The following is a 10,432-nucleotide window of genomic DNA, read 5'->3' on the forward strand; positions in this document are numbered from 1 at the left end:
TATATATATAACTTGAATTTCGTCGTCAGATTTTTCTGATCATCTCTCTATTCTAAGTTCCAAATTTTTTAGGGACTAATAGTATCTGCAGAGCTCATTCTCTGTTAATCGCCAAGTTGAAGGAAAGGCCAACACACTTATGAGCTGGATGAAGAGATCAACTGAGACAAGGCATGTTTGTCTGTCTTTCTTTTTATTTATAATTGTTTTATCCATTGGGTGTGCTTAATAGATTTAGGTCTTAATAAACTAGTGAGTATTGATTGTGTTTGTCTAATAAACAAAACGGTCTAGTCTTCACTTCCATTTGTTTAATTAGCAATAGTCTTCTATCTCTTTCTATAACTATTTTCTCTTTAATTAGTTTCTAAAAGTTAAATGGTTGAATTTTGGGTGTGGGGTAGGATCTCACATTATTTATATAATGGCTACTTTTTTTTTTTCTTTTTGGTTTTTTTTCATGTATCCAATATGATCTTTTAAAACCTTTCGTTTAGATGTCTTCTCGCCCTGTTTTTACACTACTTGTACTAGTAATCTGGCTACTTCCCAAAAAAATGTATCAGTTGGGCTCCTTAGAATTTTTTGGTTATACTAACCCCGGCGCGGCTACCTAGGCACGGCTCAGCAAGACGGATTCGAAGTGTTGAGGTCACAAGTCCACTTCCCCGTTTTTGGGTCCGCTTCTCCTTGTTGTGAATTCGACACCACCTGACTATAAAAGGGCATTTCATAAAATAATAGGGGTTTTTTTTTTTTTTACAATATATATCACTAGTTGCCCCCTTTTGCTGGTGTTTTCCCGTTCTAGTTGGCACTGGGCTTTTTTGGGGCGTTGGGGGTTTTGTTGTGGGGTTGCCGGGCGGGGTCGCGCCTGCTCCTTGTGGGGTGCGGGGTCTGCGCTGTCCACTTTGCCTTTCCAACCATTTGCCCCTTTTCATTCTCCTCGTTTCATGTCTTTATCAAACTGTGTTGGTGTATACTAAAAAAATCCTATAAAAGCGCATAGAAGTTTGAGAGAAGGAAACGAGTAAAGAGAGATAAAGTGAGTTCTTCTTCGTTGATATGGCTTTACCAATCCCAGGATCTCTTCCTCAGATAACCAATGATCCAGCACCAAATTCCGACCCTACTGCTGCTACAGATACATCAATCGAAATGTCAAAGGTGATGAATCCATCACCCAACGCCGATTCAACCCCCGGAAGCAACCCTGACGACGGACCGCTCAGCCCACCAGTTGGATCTCAAATGGTCGACGTTTCTACTGAAACCACCGCAAACCCTACCGCCGCCAGTAGTGCGGTGGTGGTGGTACAGGAGTCAGCAGTGTTGCTTCTGTCTGTCTTCTCGGTTGCTGGAACTTTTGCAGCCTTGTACCATCAAGCACCTCCAAATGTCCGTCCATGGTTTCTCTCCAGTCTCTTCGGATTCGTAGTATTTGCCACGCTGTCGTTGGTCGGTAAATATCTGCGTCACAGCAGCCTGATCCACAAGGCCGTTGCCACATTCCTCATGATCGCCGGAGCTGTTTTGGCAATAACTTTTGTCTTTGTGACGCTTGCTCTCGTGCTTCAGTAGAACTGAGTCATGCACGAGCTGAAATCTGGGTACTAATAAATGAATCAATCTAAGCCAGCCTTACAAGAAGCAGGAATAAGTGGAATCTCGGCCGAAGCAAGCCTAAGGTTTCGAGAGGATGCATATATGCACTGCAAAAAATTGCTTGATTATTTTACGCGGTATAGCTTTGACCGTATATGTACGTAGTTGTAGTTAAATGTAAACTTATACACGAGGAATTTACCATGGATTAAGACTCAGATTTTGGAAATTGTTGTATGCATGAGATCTCTGATATAGGCAATAAAATATAGGCAACGCAAGAGGAAAAAAATGATAACTTTCTAGGGAAAATGGTGTTCATCACAGTTAAAAGGAAAGATAAGAGCCTTGCTCTCTAATGGGAATTATATTTTCTTCTGTAAGAAGCTAGCTAGAAAGCATACAGGTAGTTTCTTGAGGCGGATTCTATAAAATCTGAGGCACTGGGATTCAGAAATTCCTCAGAAATAACCAGAATTACAGAAGATAGGAGCCAATTAAAATCAGACTTCCAAGAAAATAATAACAAAAATCATGATGTTTGATCGATCTACCTATATTTCTGCTGAGTGTCCAACTTCTTGGTAGAAGAATAATATACCATAATTTGAGACCAATCCATTCCAAGTTACCAAAGAATCCTTCTTCCTACTCGAGGAAGGAAAAGCAAAAACCAGAAATATTCAAGTGCAGGTTTCAGAAGGTTCAAAACAGAATTATAGCTAGAGTTTATATATATATAACAACAGAGATTCAAGAAAGCAGGCTAATAGTAGGGTTCAAGGATTCAACAGCACAATCTGATTATGAAGATAGACCTAGAGTCAGCAATACCAAGAATTCAAAACCTTACATATTCAGAATTTAAATTTTAAAATCCTAGTTGCCACGAGATGTCAGATATCAACTTGAAGGTTCAAATTTTGATATCAACTGGGCTTTTGACTAGTAACGGATTAGAAATCCGAAATCAAGCCTCATAGATCAACCCAAAATAGAGTTGAGAGAAATTACACTTAAAAGAGAACTATAGAATTTGATGGCAAGATAAGATTTTAAAAACAGAAATATGACTACGGTTAAAGTTGGAATTGAAATCAAAATAATGAAATCAACCGGGGAGCAAACTGAGAAATTGAAGCTTACACAAGAGAGAGAGTTTTAGATGTGACATTTTTAATGGAAATGAGAAGCTATCACATTTTTAATGGAAATGAGAAGCTATCAGTCAAGAAACATACCTGATCCTCTTGAGTTAAGATCTCACCAAACTCAAGCTTGGAATGCCATCACGCTTCACTAGATCTCAGAGCAAACAAAAGCTCTGAATCTCACAAAACCAGAGGCAAAAGACAATATTATAATTTATTAGATTTCTGTGCCTTGCAGAATGGTTGTATAAATCTATAGACTTTCAGTATAACTAGAAATAGCTAAAACCAACTAGTAATCAAACTATCCCCTCAATTAACCAAGACTTAATAATACTCGAAAAACCTCCGACTGTGTTTGGAGTTCCTAAATCAACCAGGGCTTGAGATAGTGAAAGGCAATCAACATCTTCTGTAATGCCAACGAAACAGTTTAGCTTTAAACTCCAATTCAAAGCATAATGCAGAAAACATAAAGAGAGAAGATCTACAAAAGCAAACATCCTAAATGCAGTAACTACTTTCCATCCGCAACCATTAAGTACATAAAACTCCTTTGCACATAGATGGTAATGGGTGAATCAGAGGTCAAATATTACAAACTGAAAATGCAAAGAGGGGAGAATTCACCATTATACACAATCAATCAAGATGTTTAAAAGTTGATTCCTTGTGTTATGCCATAATTTCTCAGGCCAATGAACTGGGGTGGACCATTCAGCCCACATTTCGGAAAGTGATATTTCAAGGAGGTCAGCTTTACAATAAGAGCCACGTGGACATTAGTACATAGCAGAATAGGCACCCAAGAGATGCCTTCTGAGATATTACTTATCGGAAGGAATAGTTGGACTGGATAAAGATGCGCCAGAGCATAAAATACGGCATTTAATACTCTGCTCCACTACCCTGAATACTTAACGTCCATCACTAAAATATTAATCCATACTAATCTCATTGGGTTTGCTTCCTGATGATTTGTCTGGAGTTCATGAGGCTACATGTCAAATCAAGGGATTACGCATGATGATATTATTGATAATATCTGAAGCCAGATGTGTTAAACCCTTAGCTTCTCCAAGAAAATTTGGACTTTGGCTTCTCCAGCAAGCTAGGCATCATAGTCAAATCTTGGCTCTTTATTTAGCATATTCTAATTTAAAGAAGCGGGAGAATCTTCTCCAAGAGGACATCATGGAACCTTAGTGTAAAGGTAAATAATGAAAGAGAAAAGATAGATCAAGTGAGAAACAATGCATTCACTCTCCTGCAATTACCTTAAAAATTAAATTCTTCTTGAGCTCTAATTCCTTACTACAAGGTATTGTGTGATCTGGATCGGTGGGATTCACATCGGAATTCCTTTCCCTACAATTCCTGAATTCTCTCATAGGTTGTGGCTTTAAGTAATCCAATGGTTATCCAACAAACTAGAGTTGAAAATCAAATTTTGGGTGAGTTTAAATATACAAATTTAGTTTATTGGATAACCATTGGGTTCTTAATGCCCATGGCACAATCCTATGGTTTTGAAGGATTGACCCCTCGTCTGAGTGGCTCCCGCCACAAAGGTGGCCCACTCTTGCGTGCGGGGCGGCCCTCAACCAACTCAACCAACCAAAGGCTGAACAGATTCTAGGAGCAACACCTTGTTGTGGTTAAGTCTTCAATTTATCCAAGAGAACATAGAATACTTAAAACAAAATTACTGTTGTTGTCCAATCTACTAGAGAAGAAGGACTTTCTTGGATCATTGACTATAGGCACACTGTTCCTGTTCTAGGAATGTAGACTAGCAATATTGTCCAAGGAATGCTCCAAAACCAAAAACGTTGCAAAAAAGGTGTTTGTATGGTTCTTGGCATCGTAAAGCAAGGAAACAATTGGACATGATGACTAATTAATACTAATAAGATAAAAAAATATTAAATCATTATAGGTAATACACTAATATCTCAGAAACAGCTATATTACATGGAATTTCATCCATTGTTCATGTCATCTCTTGTTGTCCTGCTGTTGTATACTAAAAGCACTTGATCCTTTTTCTCCTAAGGCGTGTCATCATCAAGTGACCCCCTCGTTAGAGTAGTAGCAAACTCAAAATCTTCATCAATCATATTTTCCCTAGTTCTAAACTTGAGAAAAGTGCATGTAACAAATACATTGAGTTAAGCAGTATGGTGGAATCAATTTAACAAATCTAATTGCCCTCTTGCTTGTAGACCTTGCCCTCTGTTGGGAAATACCATGTCAGCATTGCCACATCATCTTCTATTAGTTTTGATGATAACAAACACGAATTACTAATATATATATACTAAGTTGTAATTGTACAACTCATTACGAAAGCAAGTAGACCAAATCCAACTCATTGAACCAAACTCACCGGATGCTCAACCCCAAGTCAAGATCAAGTAAACTTGGACAATGAACCAAAATCAAGATGAACATCAATATCAAAACACAAGAATATACGAAAATCAAGTTAAGTTCAAGACGTAGTACACCTCCACATGCACTAATATGTAATTGCACTAAATTATACACATATCATGTTATTAAACTGACCTAAGACATATTATGAGAGTGTATGGGGCTTATGGTTGGCTAGAAATACCAGAAATTCAATCAAGTCCTTGAATACACCTTAGTGTGCACTCTGTGCTGCAGATGGAATTTCTGCCAGACGGATGTCCGTTTGGTTTTGACTTAAGCCCAACGGCTATTTTTTAACAGCTAAATTTTTAGATGGATCTTCAGTGATTCAGGATGAACATCCGTCTGGATTGAAAACTGGGTGAAAAATTCTATCCATTCGGAGGTTAAGCTAAGCAATTGATGCTATCTTTATAAGTCCAACCACACCCATTTAAGAGCCTCTATCTTGCCTATTGAGTATTTACTACCTCACAACTCTCAAGCTCTCAATTTTGTGAATAAGCATTGATTACTTGCTTTCCAACTTCACTCAACTTTGAAGGACATTCCAAAGTTGTTAAGCAAGCCCATTGAAGTAAAGCTTGAAGTGATTAAGGGTATTGATACTTCATTAGTAGTGCATTCATCCCCCACTTGAGCATTCATCATCATTGCATCAAACTCACGCAAGGGGTAAAGTGTCACACCCCTTGTTAGATAATATCTTCCATCTCCTACATTGTATTATTGTTCAGTTTTAGTCTAGGTTGATTAGAATTGGTAGAGGGTGATATTACCCTATTTAAAACAAAGATTGTAAGGGCGTTCTTGCCCTATTTAGAATAAAGATTGTAAAGGGCGTTTTGTCTTATTGAACATAGGTTGTAAGGGTTTGATCTCTACCCATTGTATTGAAATAGAATCACTAGTAGAATACTCTCTTGAGGCCAAGAGAAAAGTGGACATAGACTTGCAAAGTCGAACCACTATAAAATACTTGTCTTGTGGTTGATTGCATTACCTTAATCTCATTGAAATTTACAATTTATCTTGTATTTGCAATTAAATAAAAAAAATTAAACAAATCCACTAGTAACAACCTATTCACCCCCCCCGGGTTGCTTTAACACCCTCTATATTTTTGAACATAATAACTTTCTCTATGATATAATGTTCTTGATGCAAAATGGAATTAAACAGCTGTGAAAAGGCAAAAAAAGTGAAAATTTCAGCTAGAAAGGGGAAATTATTCTTGAGGACTAATATGGATCAGATTTAATTTTGAGATTTTGAAATTACAATAATAATAAAGAAAATAAGGAAATAAGGAAATATATAGGCCAGAGGAAAAGGAGGGGGGTGGGGAGAAATTAGAGGGAAAAAATAACTCAGGCTAAAATAAACCAAAAGTCGGAACCCTACAAGAGATACCAACTTCTAGTAAAAGAAAATAAAGGATCGTCAATCCATAAATCATGGAGAAGTTTAAGAATTCTCACATTATAACTCAACTAGATTAGTTTCAACCAAATTTCACAAGTTTTGACCGGACACCAACATTAGTGTCACTTATACCCCATTTAAACTTCAGGAGACTTGATTGGGAACACAAGTATCATACAAGAGCTACTGATCCCCACATGCACTTGAAATGTCATTTAAATAAATGAAACAAAAATATTTTATGATAAATGATCAAATAACTATATCTGAATCTGGTAGAAATATTCAAAAAAAAAAAAAAAATCCAAAATGATAAAAAGTCAACTCCCTGTTCAAGAACAAAAACAGATTTTGGTGGTTTATGAAATTTTCAACTTTAATGCTAGGGTGTTACTCAATTCTAAAAGTTTCAACTCTGATATGGGGAAGAACTGCCCAAAAAGGAAATAATAATAATAATACAATAACATAGTTTACATATTGAAATCTAAAAAGATATTTTCAATCATAACAGTTATAAATAGCATTTGCAGACACCAAAATTGTTGGAACATAATTCCTTTCCATGTCATGTAAAGATTTTTCCCTTCTCTGCAAGTAATGCAGATCAACACAGTTTAAAACTAAAGACGGTAAACTAGGGTCTAGGGATGATCAGCACGTCCTGATGAAATGTGCTGAGCACAGCTGAAATTGCCAGATCCTTTTCCCACTACAATCCCATACAGGTCCAAAGAATCCAAGAATCTCCCAGAAGTTAATGGTACTGCATTTATATGGATGCACACCATCCGCAAGACCAAATAAATTGTGGATAAGAAAATTGAGTTCAGGAACTTGAAGAATAAAAAAGCCCCCAGGAATCTAAGACACCTGGTTGTGAGATTTTATTTTCACCCATTTGGGAGGAAAAAAGGCATACCTTTGATTTTCTTGTTTATCCACATTTCCACCAGCATCCCAGCAGGCCAGCACCATCACCAGCGGCAGCACAGATTGCTCCATATAGGGCAATGGCAGAAGGCAAGGAACTTCGGGAAGGAAGTAGTACTCTGGGACTAGTCTTATTTTTCTGGGGAGCCGTTTCTTCACAACTAGTCCACCATTTGATCCATCAACTGAACCACCACCCACATTTTCTGTGGTCAAAATTAAAAGTTGTACAGCAAAAAGCAAGAAGACAAGGAAATCTGGTCCACAGAAGAGAAGTATGAATTACAAACAGTGACGGAATATTCCACCAAGACCCTTTAACAAGTCTTTGGGCTCCTCAGCTGCAATGGTCAGGCAACTAGTTTGCTTTCGTTTCTGCAAAATCAGAGCCAGAAACTTCAGTTATGACTCACAAAAACCAGAGTAAATATAAAAGACACGTACAGACTATGCATTGCCTCATCGTCAAGAGTGGAAATGAAATGTAAATTTGTCTCCGGCCGCCATTAACCAGACCAGACCCATTTCTGGAAATGCATCGAAGTGGGGGTCATCAACTGAATACTTACCATGAAGTTCCAATCAGGATAATGTGTTCGATAATATCTAAAAGTTGGCAAGATAGAGTAGTGGTCATAAACTGGAGAGTATGTTGTTCCAGAAGCAATTAGGGGTTAGAAAATAGAAGAAGAAGAAGTCTTCCTACAAATCGATCTCTCCACCTGCAACTTTGCAATGGGGGAGTAAAATGAAAAAGAAATCTTCGATATCCATATTTTTGGAACCGGGTCACAAAGGTTTTTTTTTTTTTTTGGTTTTGTTAAAATGGGTCATGGGTCAATTTCACATAAAACCCTCCATCTAATCTGAACTGTTTAATAGGAATTTGCCACGTGTCAACTTGTGGTACTACACTGCTATGCAAAGCAGATGATTTTTTTCCCATTCGGAGACACCAAAATTATTAGAACATAATTTCTTTCCAACAAATATTTGCCTAAATATTAATATCGTAGGAATTATGTTACGGTAAGCTTAATTCAGTGTGTCATTGCTGTTTAGAAACACTCCAAGTAAAAGCATCGTTTTGGACATCAAAATAAATGAAAGATTACCACAAATCAAGTCTTACCAACATTTTTGAGAAAAACCCCAGCAATAGAAAGTTTATCGTCTGGAAGACTGGAACCCTAGTTCAACCACCCTTGATTCTTGTATTTTCCTCTCAGATTATGTCGCTCCTTCAAAGCTAAACTTCTTGCTCAAAGGTGCAAAAACCAAGAGTATTCACCTTCTTTCTTCTTCTTCAATTTACTAAACACCTTTTAAGAATGAAAAATTCACAAGCATGAGCACAGTGAAATTATATTGCCGCATGGTGTAGGACTACAATTGGGTCGGACTGAGCCAAACTTTTGCAATCCCAAGCCTAGCCCTATATATTATAATCTAAGCTAATTTATGCCTTGACCCTAATTTAGGGCCAATGATTATTGTCCATAACCTTAAGCCCTACAAAGCCAAGTCAAGCCAAACACATTCCTGCCTTGATTGACCCTGTCTTTGGCCCTAGCCCTGATTGGCCCTATCCCTGACCCTGGCCCTGATTGGCCCTAGGCCCTGATTAGCCATATCCTTATCCTTGTTCCTAATTCATTGAGATCAAGCATCAGAGACAAAATTAAAACTAGGATTAGGGTTAGAATCAGGGCTAAAAATTAGGACAAGTCAGGATAAGCCCAGCGAGACAAAGAGTAATCCTAAGCCCACCCTTAGCCCTAGTCAGGGCCAGAATATTTTGGCCCTAACTCACCCTCAAGGTCAAAATCTTGAGCCCAAGCCCTATTCGGGCTTAGGGTAGGCTTAGGGCATTAGGGCCAAACTTGCACCCCTAGTATAGTGCAAATACATAAAGGCTAGATCATGAGTCGGTGCACAAGTGGTCATTGCACCATGGGCACAGCCCTTGGGTGAACCATGTACATCAGCATGTGCTTGTAGTTTGTTTGTTGTGTTTTCCGGCATCATTTTCCATGGAAAGTTCTGTTGGCATCACTAGTCACCCTCTCAATGACTCAGGGTATGTTGATTCACATAAATAAATTGAAGAAATAGGAAGCAGTAGAACTGTAGAAGTCAAAGACTCAGGATTTCGATATTCAGTCTTCTTATATCTTAGTCTAGGAATTTATCAAAATTGGACCTATATATTAAATCCCCTTAGATAGTCAGTCAATCTTCTTCCTATGTTGTTGATCTTAATAAACTATTGAGTATTGATTGTGTATATTTAATTAACACCCTAGTCTTCACTTCCATTTCTTTAATAAATAATAATTTTTTGATTATTTTTTTAATTAATTTTTCCTTAAATTAGTTTCTATAATCTCACATAAGAAGCCAAGTATATAAACCTCTCGCATACTTTTGATCAATGCGGATTTCATTAATTCTGATTGATGCCCGAGGTTCATGTAGATGCATTTTACACAACCTACCCAGATGTCCAGAAGTTAATTCCTTGATATGGTTATAGACTTACAGCATCCAACTTATTCAAGAGATCAAACAAACGCTTGAAACAACATTATCATTTTTGTCCAATCTACTACAGAAGAAGGGCCTTCTTTGATCATTGCCCTATAGGCACACTACTCCTGTTCTAGTGGATTTCATATGAGTCCTACACAATATGTGTGATTAAAAAGCGTAAGGGGAACACTCGCTTTTTAATGTATACTCCAGAAAATAAAAACATTGGACAAAAAGGTGTTGGTAACTGGCAAGGGGATGAGTCAAGATCCTCTACTCCCAGTACCACCGTACCCCTCAAATTTTCCTCTCATAGCCCACCAAACATAGGTGGGTCCCGATGCTTT

The 10,432-nt window shown here is 37.7% G+C and overlaps 1 long non-coding RNA gene across 2 annotated transcripts; it reads right to left on the reverse strand.

Moving 5' to 3' along the window:
* Positions 1–990: 990 nt before the first annotated feature.
* Positions 991–8,284, reverse strand: LOC149021187 (uncharacterized). 2 transcript variants are annotated; one of them, XR_016172294.1, is made up of 3 exons: positions 8,123–8,284; positions 7,543–7,928; positions 991–2,929 (listed from the first exon to the last, which is right to left on the reverse strand). It is a non-coding gene; the product is annotated as an uncharacterized LOC149021187 (long non-coding RNA). The 2 variants fall into 2 exon arrangements; XR_016172293.1 differs by having other exon boundaries at positions 991–3,168.
* Between the last annotated feature and the right edge of the window lie 2,148 nt (positions 8,285–10,432).

This window comes from Hakea prostrata, chromosome 3 (assembly GCF_041222555.1).
Source record: "Hakea prostrata isolate BN-2017 chromosome 3, UWA_Hpros_2, whole genome shotgun sequence".
Classification (NCBI taxonomy): Eukaryota; Viridiplantae; Streptophyta; class Magnoliopsida; order Proteales; family Proteaceae; genus Hakea; species Hakea prostrata.